Genomic DNA, 11163 nt, shown 5'->3' with positions numbered 1-11163 from the left:
GACTGCCCCTTTCTTTATCAATCAGTTATCTCCCTGCCATTCTTGAAGGGTCAGATAGATCGATCAAGTATATCTGTGTGCACATGTTCACATGATGTGTGCGGTTTTACTGTCTGTCTGTGTTGAGTACTCAAATGCTAGAGTCAGGTTAAAATCAGAAGTAGTTATCCTTAAACCTGGGCAGAATATTTAGGTGTTTTTGGAACAGAGAAATTAAAATTTCTCTGTTTAGATCCCAATAAGATCTAAAATATCTTATTGGAAAAACATTAATGGTTATTAACAGTTGAAATTCTCTTGAACTTCAGAATATGCTGCTATGTAGGAAGAACTGCAGAATTAGAGACTGAAACTAAAGTGGAAATTGTTAAGGTGTCTGGTGTAGAACGCTCATGATTTGAAATAACTAAGGTGAAAGAACTATTGAAATTAAGCCAAAGGAAGATTTCCTTGTGCTTTGTAAAAATTGGTTTTAAGTTTTTCTTATGCTGCTATGTCGTTATATGTATATATACTTTTTTGCATTTGCATTGAATTATTAAAATGAGAGTTGAAATGATTGTGGTATCTAAAAACAGGTTCAAAGATTATGGTTTGGTTTAAAACATGAGATTCTAGGTTATAAAATTGGTTGCAGAACGTATACTACCAGTGTCCGAGATCTTTAAGACTTTTTTAAATGAAAATTTCTAGAGCTACTTAGCAAAGAGTTAGAAATGGTTAATCTCAGATGTCAGCTTGATAACCTGAAGTTACAGCATTTTGTCTTTGTAAAAGTGTTAGAAATAACAGGTTTCCCTGCTAGAATGTCACACCAGCTTCAGAACTTAAAAAGAAAAAAAAAGTGAGTCATTTTAAACTCCAAGCAGCTGAGAACCGCCTTTTTTGGCTTTAATGAAGTTCCAGGCATCTGAAGAGAGGCAGTTGTGCCCCTCACCCCCTCTTTATTCTCCCTCCACCTTCCTCAGCGGGAGGCCAAACAGAGCTGCTAATGGTGAGAACTTGCAGCTTTGCTGATGTAAGTTTTGAAGTTAGGAAATAAATATTAAAGTGTTAAAAGTTTTGAATACCTTTTTGAATTGAGTATATTCAGAAAACAAAATATGTATTTGTGGTATAAAGGAATTTTTAAATGTGAAGTATTCTTTCAGAAGAGTTATGTCTCAAGAGTTGTAGCACTGTAGCACTGTCATCCTGTTGTTTATCGGTTTGCTGGAGCGGGCACCAGTAACATCTCCACTGTGAGACTTGTTACTGCTTGCGGCATATCGAATATATGCCACAGATAGCTTGCCTGGCTCTGCTGTGTGGGTGAGATACCTTGACGGGCCGTCTGAGAAGGAGGGAGGAATCGAACTGGGGTTGGCCAAGTACAAGGCAAACACCATACCTGCTAAAACAGAAAAACTAGAAGGAATATTTGACCTTCATACTAAGATAGATATAAACAACCTAAAACATTGTTCCCTTTCTCTATACAATGTGATTTTCAATGATTGTTTAAATTACAAGCTTAGATCTGCATATCTGACCATTTGAGTTGTATGTTAGAGATAAAATTAAAAATTGAGGTTAAATCCATGGCTTCGAGGCTGGCCTCACGTTCCGGGGAAAGGTCAACTCAGAGAAGCGATCACCAACTACATTGCAGTCGAAGGCCATGTGGGGGAAGGGAGTTGCGGGCTGAATGAGGGCTAGAGACTGAGCACAGCGGCCACTCAACACCTTTGTTGCAAACCACAACAGCTAATTAGAGAGAGAAAGCAGAAGGGAATGCCTTGCCACAGTGGCAGGGTGGGGTGGGGGGGAGATGGGATTGGGGAGGGTGGGAGGGACACTGGGTTTACGGGTGGTGGAGAATGGGCACTGGTGAAGGGATGGGTTCCCAAACTTTGTATGAGGGAAGTGTGAGCACAGAAGTGTATAAATCTGTAACTGTACCCCCACGGTGATTCTCTAATTAAAAATAAATAAATTAAAAAAAAATAAAAAAAAAAAATTGAGGTTAAAGTTATTAATAGAATAAAATACAAAATGCAGTCCACTGGAAGTAATATAAAGTGGGCAGAGATTGAGGTGGGCATAGATGTAGTTAAATGAAATATATGAATCTTTGAGTATTTGAATCCTTGAATCCTCTTTCATCTGTGTTTTCCTACAGTTTGGAATTCTATATCATAAGATCTTTAATTATGAACATTGTAAACCTTTTAAAAATATATAGGACTAATGTAATGATTTTACAAGAGTACCAGAGAGTACAGCTTAAGGTATAATAATTCAGAAAATGGTTAGCCAACTTCTTTCTAAATTTCTTGGTAGATCAAACTATATTCACTATCACTGTCATCCTGTTGCTCATCAATTTGTTCGAGCGGGCACCAGGGCACCAGTAACTCTCTCATTGTGAGACTTATTGTTACTGTTTTTGGTATATCCAATATGCATGGGTAGCTTGCCAGGCTCTCCAAGAGGGGCGGAGGAATCGAACTCTGGTCGGCCTCGTGAAAGGCGATTGCCCTACCGCTGTGCTATTGCTCCAGCCCCAAGCTATATTAAGTTCAGTAAAACAAGGAAGTTAAAACCTGTTGTGAGACCAAAAAGCAGGCTCCCCAGCGGCCATGACAAACTGTAGCTAACATTAAGTCTCCACGAGGACTCAGTTTCTGTTTTCCCAGAGCAGGACTTGCAGCTTCTGGTAAACTCCCAGTTGAGTCATTTGCCAAGATAAGGAATTGGGCAGTTGGGTCTGGCTGATCATGAGGTGTCACTGTACCCTCCTTAGAAACTGTTGCTAACCATTGCCTAATTGCTGACCATCATTGTAATAGGGCCAATGATAAAAATAGATCAGTATAAATTGCTTCTTAACAATTAACCCTATATAAAGTGCTTGTGATTTGGAGTTGGGGTCCTTGTCAAGACTCCCCTGTGTTGGATGAGACTTGGACTCTAGCTCAAGTTAGTGCTGGCTCAGGCTAGTAATAAAGTCCCTTTGCTTTTGCATTATCATGTGTGGAAAAGGGTCTTTCCGCAATTGGGGATCTAAAACTCGGGCACAACACTGTGAGATATGACTATAAGGAAAGAATATAAGTGTGTACTTTAAGTTAGAAGAATGATGGATGGAGATATCATTGACGAAAAAATGGAAAGGAATCCTGTTAGATTGAAACTGGTTTTGAAGAACAGGACAGAATGACTTTAAAGAAATTTAAAGACTTTAAAGTTTGAGGTGGTGTTTTCAGAAAGAAATTGTGATCAAAAACTATATTGCTAAAAAACTCTTTAAATTATATCTGCAGAATTGTTCTATATCCAGACTTCTATTACAGTGCTCTTAGACAATAGGAAATCGAGGTTTTCAACATGGAACTGAAAAAGGCTAGGTAAGATGCAGTTAAACTGTGTGTTCTGTCTCTACAGAGCTTGATGATTCTTTTGGTTTCAATTGGACCCATAGCAAATGGGCATTGGTCGCATTTTCCTAGAATTCCACAATGAGCCAATATTTTGTTAATCAACCATTGGATGTAACAAGGGCACAATACCCCGAAGTCAAAATTATTCACTCTATGGATGATATTCTAATCACTGCTGCACCTCAGACCAATATCCAGAAGGTTTATGAAGCTGTAATTTATGAATTAGAATCTTGAGGTTTAAAAATATTACAGGGCAAGCTATTACTGAAAAAGCAAATCATTCACTTAAAGAAATGCTACTTAAACAAAAAGGGGGAATACATAATACTGGTAAAAACAATTTAAATTTAATTGTATGGCAAAAAATTTAAATTTGATTTTATGAAACTTGAGCTGCTGAATTACATCGGGGCAGTCACAAAATTCAAGAGAAGGATAGAATTCCCCCTGATTTGAGGGACAGTCCCTCTGAGAATTACAGAATGGCACAATATAAGGATCCCGTAACTCATGAATGGGCCTCTATGAATGTCATACTAATGGGAAGAAGCTTTGTTTTTGTTTCCTCCAATAAAGAAAAATTTTGGTGCAATTCAAAAAAAGGCTCAAACTTATCAACAATGCAGGTAAGTCCATTGACAATTAACATGACATACTGGGCTAGCATTCCTAATCCCCTTTACTAAGGGGCATGTCCTGGCAGGAGGAAGTGATACCTGTTTATAATAATAAAACTTGGCTGTCTAACCTGTATAATAATCGTGGGCCACTAAAACCTGAGGAAGAAGAAACAGTTTTTTTCTGAATATGAGACAGAAATTAAGGGAATACCTGTTTTCATTGGACCAGGAAACGATTTTCAGCAATTGACTAATCAGGTTTGGCTGACATCATATTTCCTAAATAATAAGCTTGGATAATGTAGACTTTTAATGCTTTCAGCCACAGGCTTCAGCACTGTTGGTTTGGCTGCTAATATATCCATTGTCTAACCCCTTTTTCCAGTTAATGTTTTCTTTGTACTGAGCGCATTAGATGTGTGTACATAGGATAGTAATAAAAGAGGTCGTGGACACTTCTTTGACACTTCCCTGTCAGAGCAAGCTAGCGGCCCTCTAGCCATTTTTAGAATTCTTCTCGCGGTTCTATCTTTGTGCCCCTGACGTGAAAATTATTCACACAGCACATTATTTATTTTATTTTATTTATTTCGTGTTAACTTATATTTTTCCACTAATACAACTATACAATAAACTTGTTGACAGCTGTTTTTTGATTCACGACTGGTTTTTGAAGTCTTCATTAACTTAGCAAATCTAATACAATTTTTTTCTTTAAAATCTTTACTTAAATATTTAAGGCGATGAGGCAGTCATCGAAGCCCTGGCCAAACAGGGCATTCAAACTCAGTATATCAAAATCCTCCTTGAGCTGTATTGTGGATTTACCACCAGGATCTCACCATTCTACAAGGAAGTGATCATTGATGTAAAGAGAGGGGTACGGCAGGGTGATACCATTTCACCAAAACTCTTCAGTGCCACCCTTGAGCACATCATGTGATGACTGGAATGGGAAATAATGGGAGTGAAGATAGATGGTCAGCAATTACACCACCTCCGCTTTGCCGATGACATCATTCTCATAACACCAAACATTAGCTAAGCGGCACAAATGCTGACCGACTTCGACCGCGAGTGTGGAAAGGTCAGATTGCAGCTGAATCTCAACAAGATGATGTTCCTGAAAAATGAACTGGTCCCTGAAGCTCCATTTACTCTCAATGGAACAAACATCTCCGAATGCAGCAGCTATGTGTACCTGAGTCGAGAAATCAACATGAGGAATGACTTGGTGCCAGAACTGAGCAGGAGGAAGAGAGCAGAGTGGAATGCATTCAAGAGCGTCGAAGAGTTGGTTAAGAGAATGAAGAACCTCCGACTCCGGGCACATCTTTTCGATTCCACCGTTCTTCCTGCACTAACATATGCCTCAGAGACCTGGGCACTAAGCAAACAGGATGAGAATGCTATTAGGGTATCCCAAAGAGGAATCGAAAGAGCTATGCTGGGAATATCATGTCTCACTCAAGTGAGAGAAGGAATTCGGAGTTCTGACCTCCATCGACGGTCAAAAATCAGGGATGCTGTCTCATTTGCCAAGGCATCAAAATCAGATGGGCCGGTCATTCAGAGACGACTGCTGGACTAGAGCTGTTACCAATTGGATTCCACGAGACTTCAGAAGACCTCGTGGCCGCCCACCAACTAGATGGTCAGATTTCTTCGTCAAATCTCTGAATGAACTATTTGAGGCTCTTCCTGTTCTTGGAGCGAGCAGGTATCATTGGGCTGCACTAGCTCGCAACAGGGACAAATGGAGACGTTACTGGCGCCCGCTCGAGCAAATCGAAGATCAATGAGACTACAAGTGATACAAGTGATACATAAATATTTAAATCATCTTGTAATTTGATCATTTACATTATTTTTATTTTAGTGAATAATTTATTGTTTTGACTTTACATAATATCAAAAAGAACACTCAGTATCACCTTTAAATTTATATATATGAATATAAATTAATTTGACTTCTCAATATTTTCCTGAGGTGCACCTACCTGAGCGATTCCTTAACACAGAGCTAGGAGTAAGCCCTCAGTAGTGTCATATCTGGCTCAAAACCAAAACAAAAGGCCCATAACAGAATATGACTAGTGAGCAAGGTTTCTAATGTAAAAGCCCAGGATTCTATCCTGTATTAGAGACACCAAGAGATTAAAGCCTCTGATAGCCCAGAAGCTCTTCCTGAAAGGTGGAGACCAGGCGGCAGGGGGGGGCCAGGTCCAAGAGCATTGAGTTGCAGGCTAGAAGGGTGAGAGGAGTTTCTTTTCAGAATCATGAATACTGTATGAGATAAATCTAATCATGAACAGCTTTGTAAGTGTCTATCTCACAGTGATTAATTAAAATAGCAATAAAAATAAAATTTTTAAAAAATAGAGAAAACTAAATGTTGCTTCGTTGAGAAAACCAAAATGAAAATAAATGTAGGACAAAGAAGGTGAATTTGTGCATACTTATCGTTTGGGGAAGAACATTTTTAATATTAATAAGCAGTAAAACATGTATACAGGTGGTGTTTCTGGAGTTCTTAATATCACCAATTGAAACAACTGGGGAATTAGGATGCTTTTGTAGTCTCACTGTTGAATCCCTTGGGGATTTACAGGATCCCAGAAATAGCCTCAGAGCCCAGGTGTGTCCAGATGTCTCCAGGCCAGACAGATGTGGGGGTGCCTGAGGGAAAGGTCCTGAAAGGGCTTGGCCCTCCAGAGGGGGAGCTCTGTGTGCACAGAGTCCTGGGACAGGGCAGGTCTCATCCCCTCAAACAAGAATCAGAACATGGAGCGCTGCACTCCCCTTGAGGATGGACCCGGTGGCCTCCACAAGCCCCATCTCAGGTTGGACCAGGCCTTCAGCTATGAATTCTACCTCCTCATGAATATGCAAATTACACGAGGGACCCTGAGTTAAATACAGATGTGTCTGTATCCTTACAGCAGCACAGAGCAGGCACACCCACACCTTCAGAAGACACTGAGTGCAGGGTTCCCACCATGGACTGGACCTGGAGAATTCTCTTCCTGGTGGCAGTGGCTGCAGGTAAGCGTCCCCATTCCTTGGGCTGAGGGAATGGGGTCAGTCAAGTGGAGTCCACCCACTCCTATCTGCTGTCCACAGGTGTGGACTCTCAGGGACAGCTGGTGCAGTCAGGGGCTGAGCTGGCAAAACCTGGGACATCGGTGAAGATCTCCTGCAAGGCATCCGGATACACCTTCACCAGCTACTGGATGCACTGGCTGTGGCAGGCCCTGGGACAAGGGCTTGAGTGGATGGGAAACATATACCCTGACAATGGTGGTACAAACTACGCATAGAAATTCCAGGGCAGACTCACACTCAGTGCAGACAAGTCCAAGGACACAGCCTACATGGAACTGAGCAGGCTGAGCACTGAGGACACGGCTGTGTATTACTGTACGAGATATACAGTGTGACAACCACATCCGGAGTGTGTCAGAAAACTGAGGGAGAGGCAGCTGTGCTGGTGAGGAGTTGACAGGGACGCTGATCCTCCTGACTTCCTCCTCAGAAAGTCAGGGTCTGAGACACAGAATCGGGCTCACAGGGCAAGGCTTCATTTGAGGGAAAGGCTCAGGATCTCTCTGTCCTTTAGCAAGAGCCAAGAGGCAGATGCTTCTGTAGAACACCTAGAGTCACTCATATATTCTTGTTGGATTGTTTGCTGGTGCTTCGAAGATGCTAGTGGAAGAACCACTTGGAAGTATGTGCTGGGGGCTTTGTGGGTCCATTGATTCTTTCCTCCAGCACAGTCATTCACTCCTGTTTCCTATATGGCTGAAGTCCTGCGGTTTCACAGTTATCACAGGAGCTAACACATGTCAGTGTGTGCTGGGACCATTGCAGGTTTGGGACCATCGCTCATGCTCCAGGAAAATACTTGATATTCTACCTTTTGGGACAAAAGAAGGTTGTCCTTTGGGGAATTTAAATAGATGGAAATCATGCTGAACTTCTTTTCCACTTCTCAGCATCACATACGTGGCACTCGGTAGAAGACGGGGACACAGACACCAGCTATGATGGAGGAGTGACCCAGGTGCATCAGGGTCTGTGCCTGTCTACCCCTCATTTCCTGACCTCCTGTCTGTGATTTGTCCTGAAAAGACACAGAGATTCCTGGGACTAATGTGTACAACTAGAAAACATCCCTGCATCTAAGTATGCACATATTCACCTGCTGTGGGCCAGCAGGAAATCCTTTTCTCTGAGATGGAATCCAGGTGTTGGGAGACCCCTTCTGAGAGGCTGTAGGCCCCGCCCCATGTGCGTATTTTCGGCTTCATATCCCTGAACTGGAATCCAGCCACTAGACAAGTGGAGACGGTGACACTAGGATAGTGGCCACGGGCTGAAGTCCATGATCACGTGGGGTTCTGTAATGAGAGCATGACTGTGTCCTGTCCTTACACTCGCTGTGACATTCCTCTGTGAACATGATGCAGTAGAGTAAACCCTGCGTGCCTTTCAGTCTGTCCCTGCGACCCCTGACCTTCCAGGCGTCCTGCCAATGCTGAGGAGATGCTTCACTCAGAGAGTGCAGAGACACCAGGGAGATGTGTGCGGAGGGGCTGATCCCTGAGCAGCAGCAGCTGGTTCTTGAGCAAGGTTCAGGGGACCCTGTTGGCAATGCCAGAACTCAGAGCTTCCAGTTGAGGGGAGATGGCATCTTAATTCACCCGCCGTAAAATTCCTAGGAAAAAATGCCATTTTTTGAGCCAGATTTGAAAATATTTTGATATGCATAATGAATAACCAAATATTTTCGCTGGTATCTGTTGGCAGAGAGGACAGATACCCAGGGAGAAATGCATGGACACTTACCATTAGTAATGACCCTAGTTTTAGAACCTAGAGAAAAGAGTTTGACAAAACCCAAAAATCAAAAAACTAGAGAATTGGTACTTGGAAAGATAAGCTCATCTCCCATTAGTGTCCATGGAGTGTCCATGAGACATGATAGAGGCCACTGGATAAGTGGTCACATGTGTGTTTGCCCACAGTCTTCCTGGACATCTGGGGACAGAAGAAGATATAGTGTTAGTTTTATTTATCATGCTGCCCCAAATCCCAAATTTTCCCTCTAAAATACCCCAAAATTACATTAGCAGTGGTGAATCAACAATATATTAATCAGGGACTGAGCTCGGAGCCCAACAATGACACCCTTGGTTCCCTCCCCAAAGGGAACATTGTCCACCCACTGAACCACTGATGCTTAGACAAACCTGTTGGAATTTTGATACAAATATGGGCACAGATCTGCTCCAACAGAGGCCAAGGGAGATCAGGAAGTCAAAGGCCCTAACTGAGGGCCAGCTTTGAGAACATGTGTGCCAACACAAATCTATGACAGGCAGAGGCACCTTCACAGGGGGTCAAGTCCAGAAATGAAGCTTCCATGATGGTCCCTGATGCATTTTTCTCATCTGTGCCCAAGAACAGACTCCTATGTGGGTCCCTGGGTATTAAGCTGCTGTTTACCACAATGCAGTGACTCAGTCTATGCTCATTTCTTTCTCTGTACATGACTCCAGTCTCAGATGTCACCCGGGAATTCCCAACTTCTCAAGACAGCCACTGGCATCATCATCTTAAAGTTCTTACTTATTCCTGAACATGGAATACATTTCCCTGGGAGATATTTTGTCATAGCACAGTGCTTGTCTGGAGCAACTGTATCACTGAGTTAAATTTCCATAACGACACACAGTGGAAACCCACCTCAGTAAGGGCAGGAGAGAGACAGGACCCCCAGCCACTGGCAGAGAGGAATGCTGAGCGCTGACTACCGAAAAAGAATCTCTCATACTGATGCCAGGGACATTAGCTAGGACAGATTTCTGCAAAGTTGGGAAAATATTCCAGAATTATTATTGTCCTGGCATACAGATTTCATATTGCCAACAATGGACAATTTAATTCCACCTTAATGACTCCAATGACATTTTGAGAATGATAAACAAATTGATGGATCATAGTTAAATTCTCCTTCCTGTGATATATCAAATAATCTTATTTGTCAGAGATTATGATAGTTTTGTGTATAATCGGCTAATATATGGCCTTGATACCTACATTCAGGATTTTTACAGTTTCAAAATAATATGGGAGATGACTGAGAAAATTTTTAACATTCTAGTAGAAACATTAGAAAACACAAGAAATTTTTTTCATGGATGAATTATTTGGTTTTTACTTTTCTATTAAAACATTTGAAACCCACTAACTCTTCATGGAAATCCTAATGTCCTTCTTGTGGGTGTGCAAATTCTGTGTTAGATGCACAGTTTCCTAAGGGACAGCCGTTGCCCAGGACCGTGAGAGAGGACTGGGCAGAAACGGTTTCCCGCAAAGGCCTGACTTGCACAAACCTTAAACTGTGGACCTGACCTGGACTCGGTTCTGGCAGTGCATCATATTCGCATCCCGATTATTCTCCGTGGTCACGGTGACTGTGTGTCAGGGCTTGGACCAGCTGGGGCTCAATGAGGGACAGTTTATGGTAGAGTGGGAGTTGTTCCCTGTTAGAGCACAATGGAGGCAGATGGAGGCAGTGTGGGGAGTTAGTGCAGCCCTACATGTCCCACAGAATCCCCAGGAGGGGTCGCTCCAACTCAGGACTACACACGGGTTCAGCCCCAGGAGCAGCGAGGGAGATGATTTCCGGGTGCTCAGAGCAGAGGTGAGCTGTGGGACCCACAGAGGAATGAAGGTGGAGACAGTGACCTGGTGGCAACCCTTCAAGGAGCCTCCAGGAATCCAGATATCCCAAGGCAATTGGTCATGGAAATAACGGAAGGAGACTGAGCAGCAGGGGCCACTCAGGTCCCCCACACAGGCTGCAGCCTAGCAGCACGCACAGCGGCGTAAGTGGATGTTACCGAAGGTTCTGGGTTTCCCTGATTCAAGGAAAACAAATGAAATTATGCCAGGAAAGACACAAAAGCAGTGTTTAGAGGACAGAAGGCACCAGACTTGTCCCTGACAAGCACCTCTCTACTGTTGTCTGTCCTCACGGACCAGGTCTCTTGTTTCCAAAACAAGGACAAAGTGCCTCTCCAAAACAAGGACAAAGTGCCTCTGAGTTCATG

General features: G+C 42.7%; 1 pseudogene; it reads left to right on the top strand.

The window, feature by feature from the left end:
* Window positions 1–7044: 7044 nt before the first annotated feature.
* Window positions 7045–7485, top strand: LOC101552872 (immunoglobulin heavy variable 1-2-like; annotated as a pseudogene).
* The last annotated feature ends 3678 nt before the right edge of the window (window positions 7486–11163 follow it).

This window comes from Sorex araneus, chromosome X (assembly GCF_027595985.1).
Source record: "Sorex araneus isolate mSorAra2 chromosome X, mSorAra2.pri, whole genome shotgun sequence".
Taxonomy (NCBI): Eukaryota; Metazoa; Chordata; class Mammalia; order Eulipotyphla; family Soricidae; genus Sorex; species Sorex araneus.
The sequence above is the reverse complement of the archived record's forward strand: the minus strand, read 5'-3'. Positions and strand labels throughout refer to the sequence as shown.